Here is a 22,374-nt window from a genome sequence, read left to right as displayed (position 1 = left end):
ATCAACAATCTGGACGCCATGGGAAGAAACTACTCTGAAGAAACCTTGGTAAGGAAGATTCTGAGGAGTCTTACCAAGAAATGGGAAGTGAAAAGCACAGCCATCTCTGAAAGGAATGATTTGATCAAAATCACCTATGATGAGCTGAGAGGCAAGCTGCTGGCTTATGAAACCACTCACATGTCTCAAGACAAAGATGACAAAAAGAAAAGTATAGCACTAAAATCAAGAATGACAGCCCAAGGAGAAGAATCTGATGACAGTTTCTCAGATGAAGAAATGGTGCTCTTTGCAAGGAAAATGAGAAGACTACTAAGATACAAAAACAAAGGCAAAGGAAGCTCTTCATCCAAGGAGGTCAAGAAAGATCAAGTCAAGTTCACATGCCATCACTGCAAGGAACCTGGTCACTTCAAATCAGATTGCCCTCAACTTAAGAAAGGCGAAAATTTCAAGAAAAACAAAAAGAAGGTGATGATGGCAACATGGGAGGACTTGGAGAACGACACCAGCTCAGAAAGCTTAGATCAGGAAGCTCAACTATGCCTGATGGCAGATCATGATGATGAAGATGAGGTAGATCTCTCTGACTTATCTATTGATGAACTGCACTACATTATCAAAGACATTTCTGTGAGCTCTAAGAAACTCTTGGATAAGTATGCTAAATGTAAGAAAGAAAATGAGACTTTGAGGACAGAAAATGATCTTCTTTTGAAAAAGGTTAAGGCAAATGAAACTGACAATGAAAAGTTTTTAAAAGAAGAAAACATTGTCTTGCGAACTGAATTAGAAAAATTCAAACTCAAGCATGAAGTTTCTGCCTCCACTGATTTGATTTCTGAAAACAAAAGGCTGAATGAACAAATAAAAAGTTTGAATGAAGACTTAGCAAAGTTTGTTCAAGGTTCTCAAAATCTGAACAAACTACTTGCTTGTCAAAGGTTTGGATCTGAAAAATCTGGACTTGGATTCATAGAGGAAAACAAGGCTGTTTTCAAACAAAACTTTAAAAAATCTGAAGCCTCCTCTTCCAAGCTTTTTAAACCTAAAGGATTCAGCAAACCTAAAAAATCAGTAAGCAAGAATCATTGCTACAAGTGCAACATAAATGGTCATGATCCTCCTCAATGTTTCATCTTTCTTAAGTCTTTTGGTAATGATAGTAAGCTATATAAAGTTGTTCATGATTTTAATGCTCTTGGGCAACCAAGAAGATTTCACATCAAAGGATCCAAATGGATTTGGATACCTAAGGTTAGTTGAAGAACATGCAGGTTTGCCTTGCATCCAAGAAGAAAATGGACATGTGGTATCTTGATAGTGGATGTTCAAGGCATATGACCGGAAGGGATACTTTCTTCATTAAACTCAACAAGTATAATGGAGGATTTGTCACCTTTGGAGATAATAGTAAAGGTAAAATAATTGCCATTGGTAAGGTTGGCAAAGATTTTTCAACTTGCATTGATAGTGTCTTTTTAGTTGATGGGTTAAAGCATAATCTATTGAGCATAAGTCAACTGTGTGATCTTGGATATGCTGTAACCTTTAGAAAATCTGATTGTAGAGTCATAAATGAGAAAACAGGGGCTGTTTTATTTGTTGCCAAAAGAAGTGACAATGTTTATGGTATCACTCTAGATGATCTAAAAGTTCAAAATGTAACTTGTTTCTCTTCAATGGAATCTGAAAAATGGATGTGGCATAAGAGGTTAGGACATGCTAGCATGTTCCAAATCTCTAAGCTTGTAAAGAGAGGCTTAGTTAGAGGTCTTCCTAATATAAAATTTGATAAGGACATCATTTGTGATGCTTGTCAAATGGGTAAACAAATTAAAACCTCTTTCAAACCCAAGGAAGATGTCTCTACTAAGAAACCATTGGAGTTGTTGCATCTTGATCTGTTTGGACCTACTAGAACTCAAAGTCTTGGAGAAAAGAGTTATGGCATGGTAATTGTGGATGACTATACTAGATTTGGCTGGGTGTTCTTTCTTGCTCATAAACATGAGGCCTTTTCAGTTTTTGAGAAATTCAGCAAAAAGGTTCAAAATGAAAAAGGTTTAAAAATTGTTTCAATTAGAAGTGACCATAGTAAAGAATTTGAAAATCAATTTTTTGAATCTTTTTGTGATGAACAAGGCATATCACATAACTTCTCTTGTCCAAGAACTCCTCAACAAAATGGTGTTGTTGAGAAAAGAAATAGAAGTTTACAAGAAATGGCTAGAGCTATGTTATGTGAATATGAAATCCCTAAGTTCTTATGGGCTGAAGCTGTGAACACAGCTTGCTATGTTTTAAATAGAACCATCATTAGGAAGTTTTTGAAGAAAACACCATATGAACTTTGGAAAGGGCATCCTCCTAATCTTAGTTATTTTCATGTGTTTGGCTGCAAGTGTTTCATTTTGAACATCAAAGAAAATTTAGGAAAATTTGATCCCAAAACACATGAAGGAATTTTTCTTGGTTATTCCACTAATAGCAAGGCCTATAGAGTTTATAACAAGAACTCCAAAACTGTTGAGGAAACCATGCATGTCACATTCTGTGAATCTAACTCTGTTCCTAGTGTTTTCATTGATGATAGTCCAAGTTTTGAAGTTGAAGTACCTAAGAACAGTGAACCAGTTCCACAAAATCCAAGTTCTCATGAAGCTGCACCTGCTAGCAACGAAAATCCCAATTCTGCAGGAGACAATTTGGAATTATTTCCTGTCTCTGCAGAAAATACTGATGCAGAGGCCATTGTTGACCAAGAGGAATCTGAATCCTCAAACCAGTCAAGAAGACCAAGAGAATGGAGGTTTCTGAAAAACTACCCTGAAGAGTTCATAATTGGAAATCCCTCCACTGGTAGGACCACTCGTTCATCTTTGAAAAGAGCCGAATCCAACAACATTGCTCTTCTATCAAAGATTGAACCTCAAAACATCCAAGAAGCTCTTGCTGATCCATCTTGGGTGTTAGCCATGAAGGAAGAATTGCAGCAATTTGAGAAGAATCAGGTCTGGTCATTAGTGCCTTATCCAAATGGAAAGAAAGTCACTGGCACTAAATGGATTTTCAGAAACAAGCTGGGTGAAGATGGATCCATAGTCCGAAACAAAGCCAGATTGGTTGCTCAAGAATATGATCAAGAGGAAGGGATTGATTTTGATGAATCATTTGCACCTGTAGCTCGAATGGAAGCCATCAGATTGCTCCTTGCATATGCAGCTCATTGTGGTTTCAAATTGTTCCAAATGGACGTAAAGTGTGCTTTCCTCAATGGCATAATAGATAGAGAGGTTTATGTGGCTCAACCACCTGGGTTTGAAAACAAAACTTTTCCTAACCATGTTTTCAAACTAGCTAAAGCCTTATATGGTTTAAGACAAGCTCCTAGAGCTTGGTATGAGAGGCTTAGCTCATTTTTATTAAAAAATAACTTTCAAAGAGGAGCCACTGACACCACTTTATTTATTAGAAATTATCATGATCATTTTATTCTTGTGCAAGTTTATGTTGATGATATTATATTTGGTTCGGCTAATGAGGATTTGTGTGCAGATTTTGCTAAGCTTATGACCAATGAATTTGATATGAGCATGATGGGAGAACTTAATTTCTTCCTAGGCCTGCAAATCAAGCAAACTGCAGAAGGCATATTCATCCATCAAGAAAAATATGCAAAGGAACTTGTCAAGAAGTTTGGGCTGAAATGTGCTAAACCTATGGGAACCCCCATGCATCCTAACATCAAGCTTGATAAGGATGAACATGGTAGAGATGTTGATGAGACTCGTTACAGAGGGATGATTGGATCCCTAATGTATCTAACCTCCTCAAGGCCTGATATCATCCAAAGTGTTGGAGTTTGCTCAAGGTTTCAATCAAAGCCTAAGGAGTCACATCTCTCTGCTGTCAAGAGGATCATCCGATATGTACTTGGTACCACTAATTATGGGTTATGGTTTCCTAAGACTGATTCTTTTCAATTAGTGGGTTTCTGTGATGCAGATTTTGCTGGGGATAGGATCGATAGAAGAAGCACAAGTGGCATGTGTTGTTTTCTTGGGAAATCCCTCATTGTTTGGTCTAGCAAGAAGCAAGCTACGGTAGCTCTTTCAACAGCCGAAGCTGAGTACATTGCAGCCTCCTCTTGTTGTTCTCAATTATTATGGCTGAAAACTCAACTAGCTGACTATAAATTGAATGTCTCAAATATTCCATTATTTTGTGACAACATGAGTGCTATCAATATTTCCAAAAACCCTGTTTTGCACTCAAGAACAAAACACATTGAAGTTCGTTTTCATTCTATAAGAGAACATGTGCAAAATGGAAATTTAGATATTCAGTTTGTTAATTCTGAGGGTCAGCTAGCTGATATATTCACCAAACCACTGATAGAGGAGAGGTTCTGCAAGTTAAGAACAAAACTGGGCATTCTAACTTCATCTCTGTTTTCTTAATGTTTCTGATAATGAGATCTTTTGTATTTTGTCTCATAAATCGTGGTGAGATTTTCTTTGGCAGATGATGAGTAACCTTCATTGGGTCACTATGAAGCCTACTGGATTCAAGCCTGAATGATGAACATCACGTGCTGGAGCAGTCTCGACATATGGGCTTTCTTTACTGAATCCAATTGAGCCCATTTCATAGCTGCTTTTTCATTTTTTTGAAAATAAGTTTTTGGGCCTCATTTAACATTTGTTTTCAAATCCAAATTTTATTTTGCTTTTGTTCCCATCTGCAACGTACAACAATTACAGCTGTTACTTCCTATACGTTTTCAAAGTTGGGATTTTTATTTTTTCAAGGTGCAACCTTTACACTTCTCTAAGTTTATAATAACTTCCCACTGCATGCATCCATTCACACCACACTCTCCACTCTCCACTCTTTCATCTTCTCCGAACCAGTGCTTCTATATATATGGCTCGAAAGAAGAGAGTTGCTCACAGAGGCTCCCACAGCGGCACCCTCCGTTCTGATCACACACACTCTTCTCCCTCTCATTCCCCCACTCATTCCTCTCCATCTCCACCACCAAACCCTTCTCCTGACATGGCCCGCACGAAGACCACTGCTCGCCGCCCTGGCGTTGCCCCTCGCCCTACACCTCCTCCTCCTCCACCAAACATGTCTCAGCCTAGTTCTTCCAAACCTAGCTCTTCCAAAGGAAAGAGGCCTCTTCACGAAGACGAAGAGACTCGCCCCACTCAGAATCGCCATACTCGCGGTACAGTCATTGGCTTTGACCTCCGTCCTGTTGCTGAACCTAGACTCTCAAATCCTATTGCTTACAAGTCATTTTATGCTGATTTTCCTGATGAGTCCTTTGATCGTCGTCGTTTTCAATCTCTCATGAACTATCTGTTTTTCTGCAAAGATGTTTACAAGCGTAAACTCTGTCCCTCGAAGCTTGTCAATCTTGACAAACTCCGTAGGAAAGGCCTGAACTTTATCCCATTGTTTGCATATCAAGGTTGGACATCCATACTGTCCATCAAAGAGAAAATTTACCCTGATTTGGTAAAACAGTTCTATAGCAACATGTCCTACAAAGGAGGTGGAGCAAAATGAAGAAAGGACTGCATGCCATCAAGGACCACTCCAACGGGCAGCAAGAAAAAGCAAAGAGGATGAAGCTACAATGAAGCCTAGCTGAAGTTATATAAGAAGACTCATTCCATCATTTCAAGTCAAGAAAGAGAGCACACACATTCAGAGCACCTTCTCTAACATAGAGCTGAAATCTCTTTCTTCTACTCAAGCTTAATTCTGATTTATTGTTATGGCTGTCTTGCGTTATTCTTTGTTTTGAAAAAGGCAATCATGTGAGGATCAAAAGCCAAGAGAGAAAAGGCAAGAGTGATGCAGAAATAGCCACTATTTGTTTTTCTGATGTAATTTGGGTTTATGAACTAGGATTAGTTCCCCTTGCCAAGTTGGGTTAGCACTTGGTGAGAATTGAATCTGTGTAGATTCCCCTTCCAAGTTGGGATAGCACTTTGGGGTTGCTAAGCTTTGGTGAAGAAAGCTTAGGGGTAGATACTAGTTGAATTAGGGAGTAATTCAATAGTATTGGTGTATGTAACCTGAGAATTATAGTGAAAATTCCACCATGGTTTGTGGTGGAGACTGGATGTAGGATTCATGGCACAAAGAATCCGAACCAGGATACATACTGGCCTCTTTCTCCTCTTCTCTGCACTTTTAACTTTCTGCGTATGAGACTATTTCAAATAATCTCCTGCAACTCGAGCAACAGCAAAAACAGAGTTTGAAACTTAAAGTTTTAAGCTAACTTGATTCAACCCCCCATTCTCAAGTTCAACTAGAACCATCATATTTCAACTTTAAACTATAGTAATTAGATAAGTTTTATTGTTGCATTAGTTTTAGTGATTAAAAATGATTAAAATTTGACTTATAAATAAAATATTAACATATAATAAAAAATTAAATTTAAAATAAAAATAATTTTTTCTCTTATAATTTTTTATATATGATTATTTTTATCAAAATAACTTTTTAATTGTATTTATAATTATTATTTTATTATTATTTTTATTTATAAAAAATAATTTTTTATAATTATTTTACTAAAATGATTTTTTATAATTATTTTATTATTATTATTTTTAATAATTTTTAAAAACAACACCAAAATTATTTTTTCAATTATTTTTATTTTAAAAAATAATTTTTTATAATAATAATAATAATAATAATTATTATTATTATTATTATTATTACCAAAATAATTTTTTTATAATTTATTTTTGTAATTTTGAAAAACTAACACTAAAATGATATTCTCTCTCATAATTTTTTATGATTATTTTTAAATTAACACCAAAAGAGAGAATATCATTTTGGTGTTAGTTTTTCAAAATTACAAAAAAAAATAATTATAAAAAACTTATTTTAGTAAAAATAATAATAAAAATTATTATAAAAATTATTTTTTAAAGTTAAAAATAATTAAAAAATATATTTGGTATTATTTTTAGAAATTATTAAAAATAATAATAAAAAATAATTGAAAAATAAAATTAATTATAAAAAATTATTTTAGTAAAAATAATAATAAAATAATAATTATAAATATAATTAAAAAAATTATTTCGTTGTTATTTTTTATAATTATAAAAATAATTATAAAAATTATTTTGATAAAAATAATCATAAGAAATTATAAAAGAGAAAAGGAATCATTTTGGTTTTAGATTTAATTTTCTTGTCATACCATGTATTAGTATTTTATTTGTAAGTCAAATTTATGTCATCCTTAGCCACTAAAACTAATGCTACCATAGAACTTTCTATTTTATACACATGAGCACTACCAATGCACTTACTTCAGCTCTAACAAAATTTTCTCAACCGTAACTACCTGCATAATTATAGAGACTTATATAGAGAAAAAAAATTATAGTTAATAAATATTACAAATTACAATATTCATTGAATATTTGAATATATTTTTAGAGAAAATTCAATTAAAAAATAATAAAATATAAAATAATACTAAATTCAATAGATAAAAGGTTATCTAATTTATTAAAGACTTGCAAATTCTCTATTAGTTTATATGAATACAATTAAACTAATATTTATTCATTTATTTTTATATTTTGTCTAATGTAAAAAAAAATTAAAAAACCAATAATCTAAAATAGCACAAACTTACATTAAAAAAAACTTGTAGTTATATTCAATTAGTTTTTCTTTTCATCAAAATAGCGGGTAATAATGAGATTGTGTTAATATTAAATATGGGTTTATTAAGTTGTTAGATAATTGTGGCTGGAAGAACATGATACTAACTAATTGAGCTAATTAGTCACAAAAAAAAAAATTAATTGAGCTAATTTTATTTTTTATCTACATGCTACTTGTTCATACTTGGCCCAACATCAAGCCCAAAGTCCAAATAGAATAAAAAGGCACAATTCATAGATTGGTCTCTCCACGCAACCGACCTCCTCTAAAGAAGTCGGATTCGGCACAAGCTCCACTCTAAGGAAGTTGGGATCAAAGATTAGATGGTAGATAACACTTATTCAATTAAGTAACTGTCCCTAAAATCTCTCAACCCACTTTCAGGAGCCATATCTCAACTTTTCTAAGATAAAGGGACAGTTATCCTCCTTAAAAGGTAGAACTACTCCGACGGTGGTTATTGGTTCACCACTATAAATACACTGACATCTCTCATGTATCTCTAAGTTCCAATATTCTCCAAACCTGCCTAGACTCTTGCTGACTTAGGCATCAGAGTGTCTTTGCAGGTACCACCCCATTCACTCGCGCGCACACAAGTTGGACGGAGGCTCCCAGACACAAACCTAGTCAGAGAGCTCCCTCCTTCAAGCGATTGGGTCAACCCAACGAGTCCAGTCCACTAATCTCCAGTTACCCATCGTAACACTACTAATGTTTTTATAAAATATTTGGGGCAATATAAAATAATACTAAATTTGATAGATAAAGGTTATCCAATTTATTAAAGACTTACGAGTTTCCTATTAGTTTATTCGAATACAATTAAACTAATATTTATTCATTTATTTTTATATTTTGTCTAATGTAAAAAAAAAAATTAAAAAACCAATAAAGTCTAAAATAGCACAAACATACATTAAAAAAAAACTTGTAGTTATATTGAATTAGTTTTTCTTTTCATCAAAATAGCGGATAATAATGAGATTGTGTTAATATTAAATATGGATTTATTAAGTTGTTAGATAATTGTGGCTCAAAGAACATGATACTAACAAATTGAGCTATTTTCATTTTTTATCTACATGCTACTAATGCTTTTATAAAATTTTTATAAACTATTTGGGACAAAAAGTTGAAAAAAGTGTAGCAATAGCTTTTCGCCCCGCTTTTGAACTAACAGACTTTTGAAAAGGTCACATTTGTAAGGATGCCTGTTATTCTATCGCCACACTTTTATCTATTACCACACTTAAAAATATGACAGTATGTGAAATACAACTACACTTTTAAGGCGTGCCAATAGCGACAGATATAGCTACGCTTTATAGCCACTCTTTTAAAGAATGGCTATAAGTTTGTCCAGTAACCTATTGTTCTTTTTTAATCTCCATAATAAAACCTTACAAAATTCATTGATAATTTTAAAATTTCGATAATAATCAGTAATTTTAAATAAACTAATCCAACCTTCATAAAGTTATCACAAAAAAAAGTGTATTTAATCACATAATATGCTCTAACCAAATACTAAAAATCAAAGTCATAACAACTACCCATAAATTTCTAATACATGAATTACAATTCTAACAATTATTACATTATCTACTTCCATTACATATACTTCATTACAAATATGAAACTTCATGACTACTAATAATTCATTATGAGCAAAATTATTTTCACCACTACCTGCATAATTTCAAATATTGTTGTGTTAGTGCATCTTACATTTTATCAAAAAATGAGAGGGCATATACTGAAAACCACGTATTCACGATATTTATCATTTTGCCATGAATCAACAGTACCCAATCAGAAAATTCAATAGGACACAACCAGGAAAAAAAAAAAAAAAAAAACATTATTAATCAGTCATAAGATAATAAAAAAAATTCTCATCATTGATTGGAATCTCAGTACCATGGGAACTTGTAAAAAGCATCAGACTACCAACAGAAGGAAAAAAATTAATAACGATAGTAAAAAAATGTTCACTCATTGATTGAAAGAGTTGACTTGTAGTTTGTAGGGATGGCCAAACCTTTCCTTGCTCCTTTTCTTCTACGTTACATATTTTTTTAGGTTCAGAATAATTGTTAAGATGAAGAAGCGACTGTTTCAGCCTTAGGAGGGTATATATCTTCAATGGGCAAACGCCTTGGACCATGCCTTTACTATACACGATATTCAATTGAATTGTGGGTCATAAAATTAGACCTTTTCTTTGTAAAATAAGCATATTTTTTGATACCTAAACAAATATCTTAAATAGTGTATGTAGATATTGAAAGAGTCAAGCTAAGGCTTCAAACATGTTTATATCAATGAAATCACTTAAACACACTAATGCAGGAACGCCAAAGATAGTCAAATGGAACCTCAAATAATACCCATAGTCACTTGATCAATAAGCTACCAGCAAGCAATACTTATTATTTGAGTAAGATATTTAACAAGCAAAAATAGAATAAAATAACAATTATTATATAAAGGTAGCGGTAGCAACTAGCAAGAGATACTAAACCCCAGAAAAGGTCCCCACAGAAAAGAGCTCAAAGAGCAAGTAATTTAATAAGGCAGTGGAATAACAAAGCAAAAAACAATGATGGGATAAAAAATAAAAAATAAAAATTGAAACTTTTATGAGTAAGAGACAGCAAGAGTAATAATAAGGTTATGGTTTAGTTGGTGAAAGAAGATTATTATGATATCAAAGTTTGAGACTTTGAGACAAAACAAAACGATGTACACAATGAATTGCAGCAGAACAAGGCCTGCAATGTTGGAATCTCCAAAAACAAACACACCCCAGAAAAATAGAACATTCTAGAAAGCACAGTAGAAGAACCAAAGAAGCTTCTTTTTACAACAATCAGATCTCCCACTTCAGTTTCTGGTTTCAAAGAGTGAAGATTCAGAAGATACAAAGTTCAATGGCAGGAAGAAAGAGAGTATGAAAATGGTGAGAGTATGGAAAATGAAAATGGAAGCATAGAAATTTTTTCCAGGAAGCTCAAAGAGTAAGAAATGGGGAAGGTTTAGTCAATGGTGATGACTCAAGTCTCTCTATTTTCTCATTATCCAATAAACACTAAACATTAACAACACTAATCAACAAAAGAAAAACATGAACAAATTTTCAAATAATAATAACGATAATAATAATAATGTGGTCTAATCAGGACTACTGTAAACCAAACAGTAAAAACAGGTCACAAAGTGAGAAAAATAAAATAGTTCTGTTTGATCTCGCACTACCTGAACCTATTGAGCTACATTCCATCTAAAAATATATAGCATAAATCTGAAAATTTGAGTAAGATAGCCTAAAATAATAGCCTATTGAGCTACATTCCATCTAAAAATATATAGCATAAATCCTTCTTAATGCTAACATGAAAATTACTTATACTAGTGGTAGAGCAGGCACAGAGCTTTAGCTTTTTGGAAATTACTTTTTGAAAGAAAAAACTGCATAATTACTTGGTATGGGACAAGAATCCAATTGGTATGGGACAACAATTGGTGCACTGATAAACTAAATTACTTCAAGGCATACGTCAATCTTCATCAATTGAAATATGTGTGAATCCAATACAACTACTATAAATGAAAAACCAGACTAGTCTCTACCATGAAATACCGAACTTTAAAATCTGAATTCCACAAGTTGCTGCATTTCAGGTATGAGGTTTATACAATGTATGCACAGAGAAAATGGGTAACATAAATGGCTAATATTAAATGGTGCCCCAAAAGGATACACTAATATCTAGCCAAAGAGGAAAGCTATACCTGAGATTGAATAAATTCAATCATCTCTAGCAGCCTTGCTGATTGCTGAGAGTTAATCCCACCAGAATTTCTTTCTATTGTTGGTAGTCTTTCTAAAACGATAATTCAATCATCTCTAGCAGCCTTGCTGATTGCTGAGAGTTAATCCCACCAGAATTTCTTTCTATTGTTGGTAGTCTTTCTAAAACGATTTCAAGATAACTCTACCAAAATAATGAACAAGAATAATAGTAAGTTGACCGCCATCCAGATATATTCAGCCCCAGCATTATGCACAAAAGGGGAAAAGGAACTAAAATAAAACAAGTTGAACCTTAGTTGTATATGAGCCATCCAATTCAAGCATTGAACCCGCTGCTGCCACTCCGTCTTTATTAACACCCTAGATCTGAATATATATGGGCCAGGGACATCTCGTAGATGATCAACCTCAATTAGAATCTATGGGACAAAATGAGACAAGAATTTTAACAGCAAGTTAAACTAATTAACAGATGTAAGCCAGGAGATGATCTTGACAAGTGAACATCCTTCTGTGCATTAATATAATGATATATCTTACTGCACAGAAGTACTCCAATCAGGAGAGTTTTACATTCATGGAAGAAGGAAGTCAAGAACAAACTCCTTTCAGCCTTGTAACTCATATAAACAAATTAGAAGTTATTATTTTGGGTCAAATTTAAACCCTAGAAAACCCTAAAAAATCCTAGAATATCCTAGAAAAACCTTAGAATATCCTGGAAAACCCTAGAAAACCCTAAAAATCCGTCCAAAACCCTAGAAAATTCTAAAAAACACTAGAAAACCCAAAGAAAACTCTAGAAAACCCTACAAAAACATAGAAAACCCAAGAAAACCCTAGAAAAAGGTGGATTTTGCGTACACGCGCACCATTCTGCACGAGAATTTGTACAAAATGCTAATTATTAGTTAGCACTACTCTGAGAAATTCAGAAGGAATTATCGGCATCTTCTTTTTCTTATCTTCAATTGGCTATCATAATCATAGTGTTTTATCATAAGGAAATCAAACTAGATATTTATGCTCTAGTTAAAGTCCAAAACCACTTATTTGACAAATATAAATTCAATCTTTAATCACTAAATTCCCTCCATACCTACCGATGGTTATCAGTGGCTAAGAGAATGGGGGTTGAATCTTAGCCCCCTTTTTGCTTGATAATATTTACTGACCTTTGAAACCAACTTTGAAAACTTTTTGCCTTTTTATCTCGTCACTAGCCACGAGACTTTTTCTTTTGTCTCATCCCTAACCATGAGACTTTTCTTTTTATCTCGTCACTTGGCACGAGATATTTTTGGTTTTTGCTCCTGTGCAGTAGAAACAGAAATGGAGTAGAGAAGAGAGAAAATTACACCCAGATATATCCTGGTTCGGCTGCTAAGCGCAGTGCAGCCTACATCCAGTCTCCATCACAAACATGATGGAATTTCACTATAATCTTCCTGATTACAATCTGTAAAGTGCTAACCCAACTTACAAGGGGATTCCCACAGAATCATGAAACACAACATAGATGAACAAAGGAACTCTAAGGACATCTATGGCTTTTTCTTTTAATTTTGCACTCTCTGCCTTTTTCCTCTCTATGGCTTTTTCATACAAACCTCATTGTTTGCCTTTTTTCATGAGACTCAAAACATGACAAAATTAAACAGAAAAATACAAAACAGAATACATTGAAGGAGAAGAAAATCTGTAAGCTTAGGTAGCTCTAAGAATCCTGTGCCTTGCACTCTCACTGCTTACTTCTAACTCCTTGCTCCAAACCATGGCTGTTCTCTCTTTTTTTAGAAGAGGGAAGCCTCCACCTTTGAAACCAAAAACCAAGCCAACTTCTTCTTCTCCAAGAACAAAACCGATTCGGCTAGAGAGAGAGAAGAGATAATCCATGCAATAACCAACATGCAATTACCTCTAATCCTTCCTTGGTCATCACTCTTCATCAATCCGAGCACTCCATCCTTGGCTTGCTCTCCAAGATGGATTTCTGGCCCTTGATGCTTCATGATGATGATGGCTTCTTCTGCTTCAATCTCTGCCTCCTCCATCACTTCGCCACTCTAACTACTTCCTGTGGTGGTTGAGCAGAATCAGAGACAAGCCATCCTCTCCAAGATCTTCTTTCCTGCTGGCCGAATCTCCTTCTCCATTTTTGGTATGGAGGAGCTAAGATCTCATCACAAAATCTTACTACAAGTGATAAAAATCTCAGCCACTACATTTTTTATGTTTTCTTGCCATTATTGAGATGGTCTTGTAACGTGCTCTTCCTTCAATTCGGTAGCTAAGTTTTGCTTCCATTGTTTCCTAGGTATTGCCGAAAAGAGGAGAGAGATGAGAGAATAAAAAATGTAGAAAGAGAAGCAATCAAGTGTTTTTGAACAAATAAATTAAAGTGAATTAATTTACTTCCCTTTCTTTGCTATTGGTAGCGTGCAGCACTATGACAATCAATCAACTCAGCTGCAAATTTCTCTCTCATATTTTCCATGCAATAAATGACAATTTAATGAAATTTGGAATCCATCACATGGTAAAATGCTTGGATCCGTTGGAAGCAATTTTTGCTTTCTTCTTCACTTGATTTCGGATCAAGCTTGAGAAACATTCATCAAAATTAAAATTGGACTTAGTAGCAACAACATTTAGTCTGGCCCAATAAAATTTTGATTCATCCAAACTGATTGGGCTTATGGCAATGTTTGACTTCTTGCCCAATTAATCACAAATTGCTTCAGCCACATATTATAGGAAACATACACCTAGGCTGAATGTTGGTTTTGATTTGGACTTGCAATATTTCTTTTATATTTTGGCTCAAATAAAACCTGCATTGCAAAAATTAATTTAATCAACATATTAATATTTTTGCAATTAATCAAATTAATAATATTAATAATGTTTGGTCATCACATTTTTAATTTAGAGTTTTTCAAACTCATCAATCTCCCCCTTGATGACAAACATTATTAAAATTGAAATGGAAAGAAATTAAAAAATTTGAGTATAGAATACTCCCTTTGAATATTTAAATCTCTCCCCCTTTTCAATTGTCACAAGGCTCCCCCTTAATATATGTCATTTTTACGAAGGGAAGCACTAATCTGTAACATTTTAATCAAGCTTCAAGTAACAATGTTATTTAGCATATTCATTACATGATGCTAAATGCTTGATTTATGAGCAGAATTTGATGATAATCAAAACTCTTTTGTTATCAATAAATTGATTTTCTGCTCAAACATTACACACATCAATTGAGTACAAAACAATATTGTTCAAAAATTTTCCAGTCAAGATATCAGAGCAATATTATTCAAGTAAAGAAAATATTTTTGAATCACACATGATCACATCAAAACATGGCAGCTGAGTTTAAAGAAACTGCCAAAAATAAATTATCAAGCCAGCGTGTTTACCAAGATGAATCAGAATATTTTTATTTTAATAAAGGCATGTTCATCAAGATAAATCAACAACCAGGCAATTTATAAAATCAAAACAAATGTATTGTCAAACATCATCATAAACCAAATGCCAAATGCATTTCCAGCAGCAGTAATCATAGTGAAACAAATGCAATAACAACATGCATCCTTTTAATAAGGGTGATCATGAATTTTCAAACGAAAATTTCATCCCCTGTTTTCCACCTCTGTTTTTCATATTTCAATTTTCAGCTTTTCTCCCCTTTTGTCATTAAAGGGGCACCTGCAAGAAATGTTTAACATAAAAAACAAAGTATGCAAAAGATAACTCAAAACATAATCAAAAAGTGTTAACAGAGTATCACATAGTTATACTACTATCAGTCTCCAACCTAACAAAATAAAGTAACAAATTGATCCAAAGTGTGCCAATATCAAACACTAAACAGAAATTTAATCATCAGAAAGATTAAAGTCCGAGTCCTCTGCCACTGCCTCACTACCCACTTCATCATCAAGGCTCTCCAGCATTAGGCTAACCCTCTCCTTGCATTTGCCGACTCATTTTCATATGACAGTTTGCGAGCAGATTTATGAAATTGAACCATGAGGTCGGACATGTTGGAGAATTCTGTGAGAATATCTCTGAGGAATTCGGCAGCCTTGGAGGATTCTGGCCTACTTTTGAAATCATCATCAGAAGCCATAGACTTCTTTCCCTTTTTAGTAGCGCCGCCTCCTTTAATCATAGAGACCTTGTTTTCTACATCCTCATTTGTTAAATCTACCTTAAAGTACTCAAAAATGCACGTGAGAAACATTCCATAAGGTAAATTAGCCTTTTTTGTATTTTTTACAGATTTTCACATATGTCTAATCATGAGGTAACTAAATGAAATAGACGATGAAGTAACGAGAGCAAAGATTATGAGACAATCAGATACTGTTACCCTGTTATGAGAGTCACTCTGTGGGGTGAGAATGTGAGTTGTAATGCGGTGCAGTAGTGAGTTGGTTGGTCCCAAAGCCTTGTGAGTAGGAACGGTTCCGTCCAGTCCAGACAGATTTTCACAAATTTGATGAAGAACTTGCTTGTATGCAATCCAACGTGTGAATCCCATTTATCACTCATGTAAACCTTCGGCCCTTCATCAGTGTAACCAAGGGCAGAAGCAATGGTCTCAGCATTCAGAGTGATATGCACACATTTCACGTAGGAGTGAAGACTGCCATCAATAAATCTCAGATTCGCATAAAACTCTCTCACCAACCCTGGGTAAACCATTTTGTGAATAAGGAGCAATGGTGACCATTTGAGACTATCAAACAGGGGTTGTAGATTGATTCCTTTGGAGGCTAGAAACTCGAGATTCACAAGTAGGAGGGACACAGATGCTGCTTTTCCAAAACCTCTTTGTGGAATTCATAGAAAGCACATGTAGAAAACCTTGAAGGATCAAAATGGGAGTGTGGTTTGTGAAATTTATTCTTGAACTCCATTTACCTAAGTTCGTGGGTTCTCTGGTCTCATGAAGCACAAAATCCTTGGTCTCTTGAGAGCTTTTTCCAGATGCATGGGAGTGGATTTCTTCGGTGGTGAAGCAGGAGGTGATGTATGAGATTCCTCTTCCTCTTCTTCCCTGCTTCACCACCGAAGAAATCCACACCCCATGCATCCGGAAAAAGCTCTCAAAAGACCAAGAATTTCGTGCTTCATGAGACCAGAGAACCCACGAACCTTGGTTCAATGGAGTTCAAGAATAAATTTCAGAAACCACACTCCCATTTTGATCCTTCAAGGTTTTCTACATGTGCTTTCTATGAATTCCACAAAGAGGTTTTGGAAAAGCGACATCTGTGCCCCCTCCTACTTGGTGAATCTCAAGTCTCTGACCTCCAAAGGAATCAATCTACAACCCCTGTTTAATAGTCTCAAATGGTCATCATTGCTCCTTATTCACAAAATGGTTTACCCAGGGGTTGGTGAGACAGTTTTATGCGAATCTAAGATTTATTGATGGCAGTCTTCACTCCCTACGTGAAACGTGTGCATATCACTCTGAATGCTGAGACCATTGCTTCTGCCCTTGGTTACACTGAAGGGCCGAAGGTTTACATGAGTGATAAATGGGATTCACACGTTGGGATTGCATACAAGCAAGTTCTTCATCAAATTTGTGAAAATCTGTCTGGACTGGACGTAACCGTTCCTACTCACAAAGCTTTGGGACCAACCAACTCACTACTGCACGGCATTACAACTCACATTCTCACCCCACAGAGTGGCTCTCATAACAGGATAACAGTATCTGATTGTCTCATAATCTTTGCTCTCGTTACTTCATCGTCTATTTCATTTAGTTACCTCATGATTAGACATATATGGAAATCTGTAAAAAGTACAAAAAAAAAAAAAAGGCTAATTTACCTTATGGAATGTTTCTCACGTGCATTTTTGAGTACTTTAAGGTAGATTTAACAAATGAGGATGTAGAAAACAAGGTCTCTATGATTAAAGGAGGCGGCGCTACTAAAAAGGGAAAGAAGTCTATAGCTTCTGATGATGATTTTGAAAGTAGGCCAGAATCCTCCAAGGCTGCCGAATCACTCAGAGATATTCTCACAGAATTCTCCAACATGTCCGACCTCATGGTTCAATTTCATAAATCTGTTCGCAAACTATCATATGAAAATGAGTCGGCCTGGAAGAAATGCAAGGATAAGGTTAGCCTAATGCTGGAGAGCCTTGATGATGAAGTGGGTAGTGAGACAGAGGACTCGGACTTTAATCTCTCTGATGATTAAATTTTTGTTTACTGTTTGATATTGGCACACTTTGGCTCAATTTGTTACTTTATTTTGTTAAGTTGGAGACTGATAGTAGTATAACCATGTGATACTCTGTTAACACTTTTGGATTATGTTTTGAGTTATCTTTTGCATACTCTGTTTTCTATGTTAAACATTTCTTGCAGGTGCCCCTTTGATAGACAAAAAGGGGAGAAAAGCTGAAAATTGAAATATGAAAAACAGAGGTGGAAAAGAAAACTGGGGATGAAATTTTCGTTTGAGAATTCATGATTACCCTTGTTAAAAGGATGCATGTTATTGCATTTGTTTCACTATGATTACTGCGGCTGGAAATGCATTTGGCATTTGGTTTATGATGATGTTTGACAATACATTTGTTTTGATTTTATGAATGCCTGATTGTTGATTTATCTTGATGAACATGCCTTTATTAAAATAAGAATATTCTGATTCATCTTGGTAAACATGCTGGCTTGATAATTCTGCCATGTTTTGATGTGATCATGTGTGATTCAAAAATATTTTCCTTACTTGAATAATATTGCTCTGATATCTTCACTGGGAAATATTTGAAAATTTTTGAACAACATTGTTTTGTACTCAATTGATGTGTGTAATGTTTGAGCAGAAAATCAATTTATTGATAACAAAAGATTTTTGATTATCATCCAATTCTACTCATAAATCAAGCATTTAGCATCATGTAATGAATATGCTAAATAACATTGTTACTTGAAGCTTGATTAAAATGTTACAGGTTAGTGCTTCCCTTGGTAAAAATGACATATATTAAGGGGAGCCTTGTGACAATTGGAAAGGGAGAGAAATTCAAATATTCAAAGGGAGTATTCTATACTCAAATTTTTTAATTTTTTTCCATTTCAATTTTAATAATGTTTGTCATCAAGGGGGAGATTGATGAGTTTGGAAAACTCTAAATTAAAAATGTGATGACCAAACATTATTAATATTATTAATTTGATTAATTGCAAAAATATTAATATGTTGATTAAATTAATTTTTGCAATGCAGGTTTTATTTGGGCCGAAACATAAAAGAAATATTGTAAGCCCAAATCAAAACCAACATTCTGTATGTTTCCTATAATATGTGGCTGAAGCAATTTGTGATTAGTTGGGCCAGAACTCAAACATTGCCATTATTGGGCCAGACTAAATGTTGTTGCTACTAAGCCCAATTTTAATTTTGATGAATGTTCCTCATGCTTGATCCGAAATCAAGTGAAGAAGAAAGCAAAAATTGCTTCCAACGGATCCAAGCATTTTACCATGTGATGGATCCCAAATTTCATTAAATTATCATTTATTGCATGGGAAATATGAGAGAAAAATTTGCAGCTAAGTTGATTGATTGTCATAGTGCTGCACGCTACCAATAGCCACTTTAGTTTATTTGTTCAAAAACACTTGATTGCTTCTCTTTCTACATTTTTAATTTAGAGTTTTCCAAACTCATCACCTACTGTGGAGTAAAAACCACTCCTTTCTCATAGAATAAATCATAATTTCCAATCTCGACCTGTCCATGCCATTAATCATGTTCAGTAAAAAAAAAAATCTCAGAAGGCCTATTTTATTATAGTTAATGGCTAGGATAACTTTCAAGAAGTATTCGACAACCAAAGGATCAAGTTAGAACTAAAATTGAAGATAAAACTTAGGCAAGTAAGTCGAACCATTAGTGCTCCTGCTTCAACTGCAGCAAATGTCCATATTCACATATTCACACCCTATTAATATAATTAGATCTAAAGTATGGCCTATATCCATGTAATATAATTAGATCTAACACAGAAAATGTCCATATTCACACCCTATTAAGGATAAGTAGCAAGAACACATCAATGAATTAGATAATAATATACCACTACTTTTAACCAAAGAACTTGCAGCAACCATAATCCCAATGAAAATTGTCAATTGAATGCATAATGACTAACCATGATCAGTACAATATGTTTTGCAGTGAACTCGAACATGTTGCTGCGCAGCAGCGGAAGGCGCCACTTAGAAACATCGATTCGACTAGCCTTGGCCAACTTGCTCTTCTTACCCTGGCATATCACTCTTCTGCATGATCTCTATAAAGCTCAGTAGAATTGATATAGATATAGATAGAGTTACAAAATAATGTCTTGCAGAAGAAGTTGAAGGTTGAACTGTTAGGCTCTTACTATCTTAAGTTCTTAATTAATGTTTTCAATTGTTTGCAGTTATATATATTCATGTAAACAAGAAGATGGAACAATTATTCGGAAGAAAGGATCAGAGGAAGAACCTTTTGCTTCCTTGCCGCAAAGCCAAAGAAACTAATCGCCAATCCAAAAACACAGGATAGCCCAACAGCAGCAAGAGCACTGGGATCAAACAAGCTCCCGGAACCGGATTTCAGAGCATCGAAAACCTCAAGATTCTCACCGGTAAGAAACCAGAACAAGGGCGCAATCATGAGAGACAACAAATTGTTGTACAAAACAAAACCCCAAGTGTTCAACCCTAGATTCATGACCATGTGCTTGATGTAAACCATCTCAGTGGTGATTGTGACAAGATAAGCAAAAGCCCAAGAATAAGCAGTGAGGGTAAAAGCGGAATCAGTGGAGACATACCCGACGGCGCCGGCAAGGATAACGACCAGGGAGAAAAATGTGAGCTTGGAGGGGCAAGGCTGGTGGCGGAAGACGGTGTCGGCAAGGGCGACGAGGAGAGGGGTGAGAGATCGGAAGACGATGAAGGTGTCGACATTGGCGTGGCGGAGGAGGTTGGTGTTGGTGAAGATGGCGAGGAAGAAGACTAGTGCGGCGGGGAAGAAGCGCTTGGCGGTGTCAAGAGTAAAGGGGTCGTGGTGGAGGAACCCTAATTTGCCGAGAAGATAGACGCCAAGGGCAGAAGTGAGGTACTGGAGTGCGGTTAAGAGGCCGGGATAGTTGAATTGAGTGATGGCCTATTTGTTGATGATGGCGAGGAGACTGGAGCAGAACGCGTAACCGACTACGAGGAAGGTGGTGGTGTAGTGCTGCTTTGATGCGTCGATTCGAATAGAAGACATTGGCGGTGGAGTGAGAAAGAGGGCTGGGATTGGGAGATCACCGACACATTGAGGAGCGGAGGGGTATCTTGAAGACCAACAAAGAAATCGAGGGTTATCATAATTCTTAATATGGGCCTTATAGTGTACAGATGTGGGTGTAAAGATTTTTGTCTTTTTGTGGCTGAAAAGCGTGTTATTAAAAACGTTGCTTAAAAAAAAAGTGTTACCCTTAATCGTTAACTTGGTTCTGATACCAATTTTTACTCTTCATATTTTACTTCGAATAAGTTTATAATTTGTATAGAATTGAAAATGTTACTTTTATAATTCTAATTTTTATAGTTTTTCAATCTTGTTTTAGTTTATAATAGTCTTTTTTGCATGGATTATTGTTTATAAAATTTTTTATCTGTTTGTCTTTTTCTTGAATATATTTTCTCAAATCTTCAACAACTTCTTTTATTTCTACACTTTCTGTTGTTTCTAAATATCTTTTTAATTTTTCAACCTCATTCTCCATTTTTTCTTTCAACAGCTTTAATTCTTTTAAGTCATAATATGGTTTTCCAGGCATTTAATTTTTTAAGTTTAACTCCGACTTGTTTATATTTATTCTTATTTCTATCCTTTTTATTATGAGGTCATCAATTTCGATCTGAAGATTATTTAATTCCCTTTTATACTCCTTTATTTTACTTTTTAAATTTTTCGCTCTTTTTCTTTTTATTTTATTTTCTGGTCTTTCAATCTTTGCATGCTTCATTATTTATTTTAGAATTTTTGCAAATTCTATCATCGCTTCATCACTATTTTCTAGAGATTCTATTAATTTTTCTAACTCTTCAACTTCTCTTTTTAACTTCTCATAGATGGTTTTTAGAGCTTCAAATGCTCTTTGATTTATTTCAGAAAATTGCAAATAATTCAAACGATTTTCTCTTTCAAAGAGCTCTTGTTTCTTATCTTGATAAGTTACATATATTTCTTCTTTATTTATTGTCATAATTTAGTATTTAGGGTTTCATTTAATTTTTCGACCTTTTTTGTTAGTTCTTTTATTTCAGAATTTTCTTCTTTAATCTTTAACTTAGATAAACTTAAAGGGCTATTAATTTTAGATTCTCTTATTTGAAAATTTGATGAAACCAATTTTTCTGATGGTTCTTTTAATAAAAGAACTGAGTTTTCAGTAGCTTTATATTTTGGTATTTCTGTTTTTACAATTTTCTGAAATAATTCATCGACATAAATTCTTTCTCTGTTTTTAAATATTATATTATGATGGCTATTTGTTAAAGCATAATTTATTGCATATGTAATTGAAAATGGTTCATCATCTTGTTCCATTAGATTCTTTCTATGAAATTTATAAGCCAAACTTATAGATCTCCCAAGATTTTCAGTTGATAAAGGTATAGCATATCCAAGATGGGCATTAAATTTAACATTTACGTTTGCCAAATTTTCGTGAACAATTCTGATTATTTGATCTATTGGGTCATCAGTAATTCTTTTGTCACAGATTGCTAAACT

At 34.4% G+C, this 22,374-nt stretch overlaps 1 pseudogene; it reads right to left on the bottom strand.

Moving 5' to 3' along the window:
• Positions 1-12,912: 12,912 nt before the first annotated feature.
• LOC112755709 (GDP-fucose transporter 1-like) lies at positions 12,913-20,927 on the bottom strand (annotated as a pseudogene).
• Positions 20,928-22,374: the final 1,447 nt, after the last annotated feature.

The sequence above is a fragment of the Arachis hypogaea genome, chromosome 6, assembly GCF_003086295.3.
Source record: "Arachis hypogaea cultivar Tifrunner chromosome 6, arahy.Tifrunner.gnm2.J5K5, whole genome shotgun sequence".
Lineage (NCBI taxonomy): Eukaryota > Viridiplantae > Streptophyta > Magnoliopsida > Fabales > Fabaceae > Arachis > Arachis hypogaea.
Note: the sequence above shows the minus strand (reverse complement) of the source record. Positions and strands in the feature narration are given on the sequence as shown.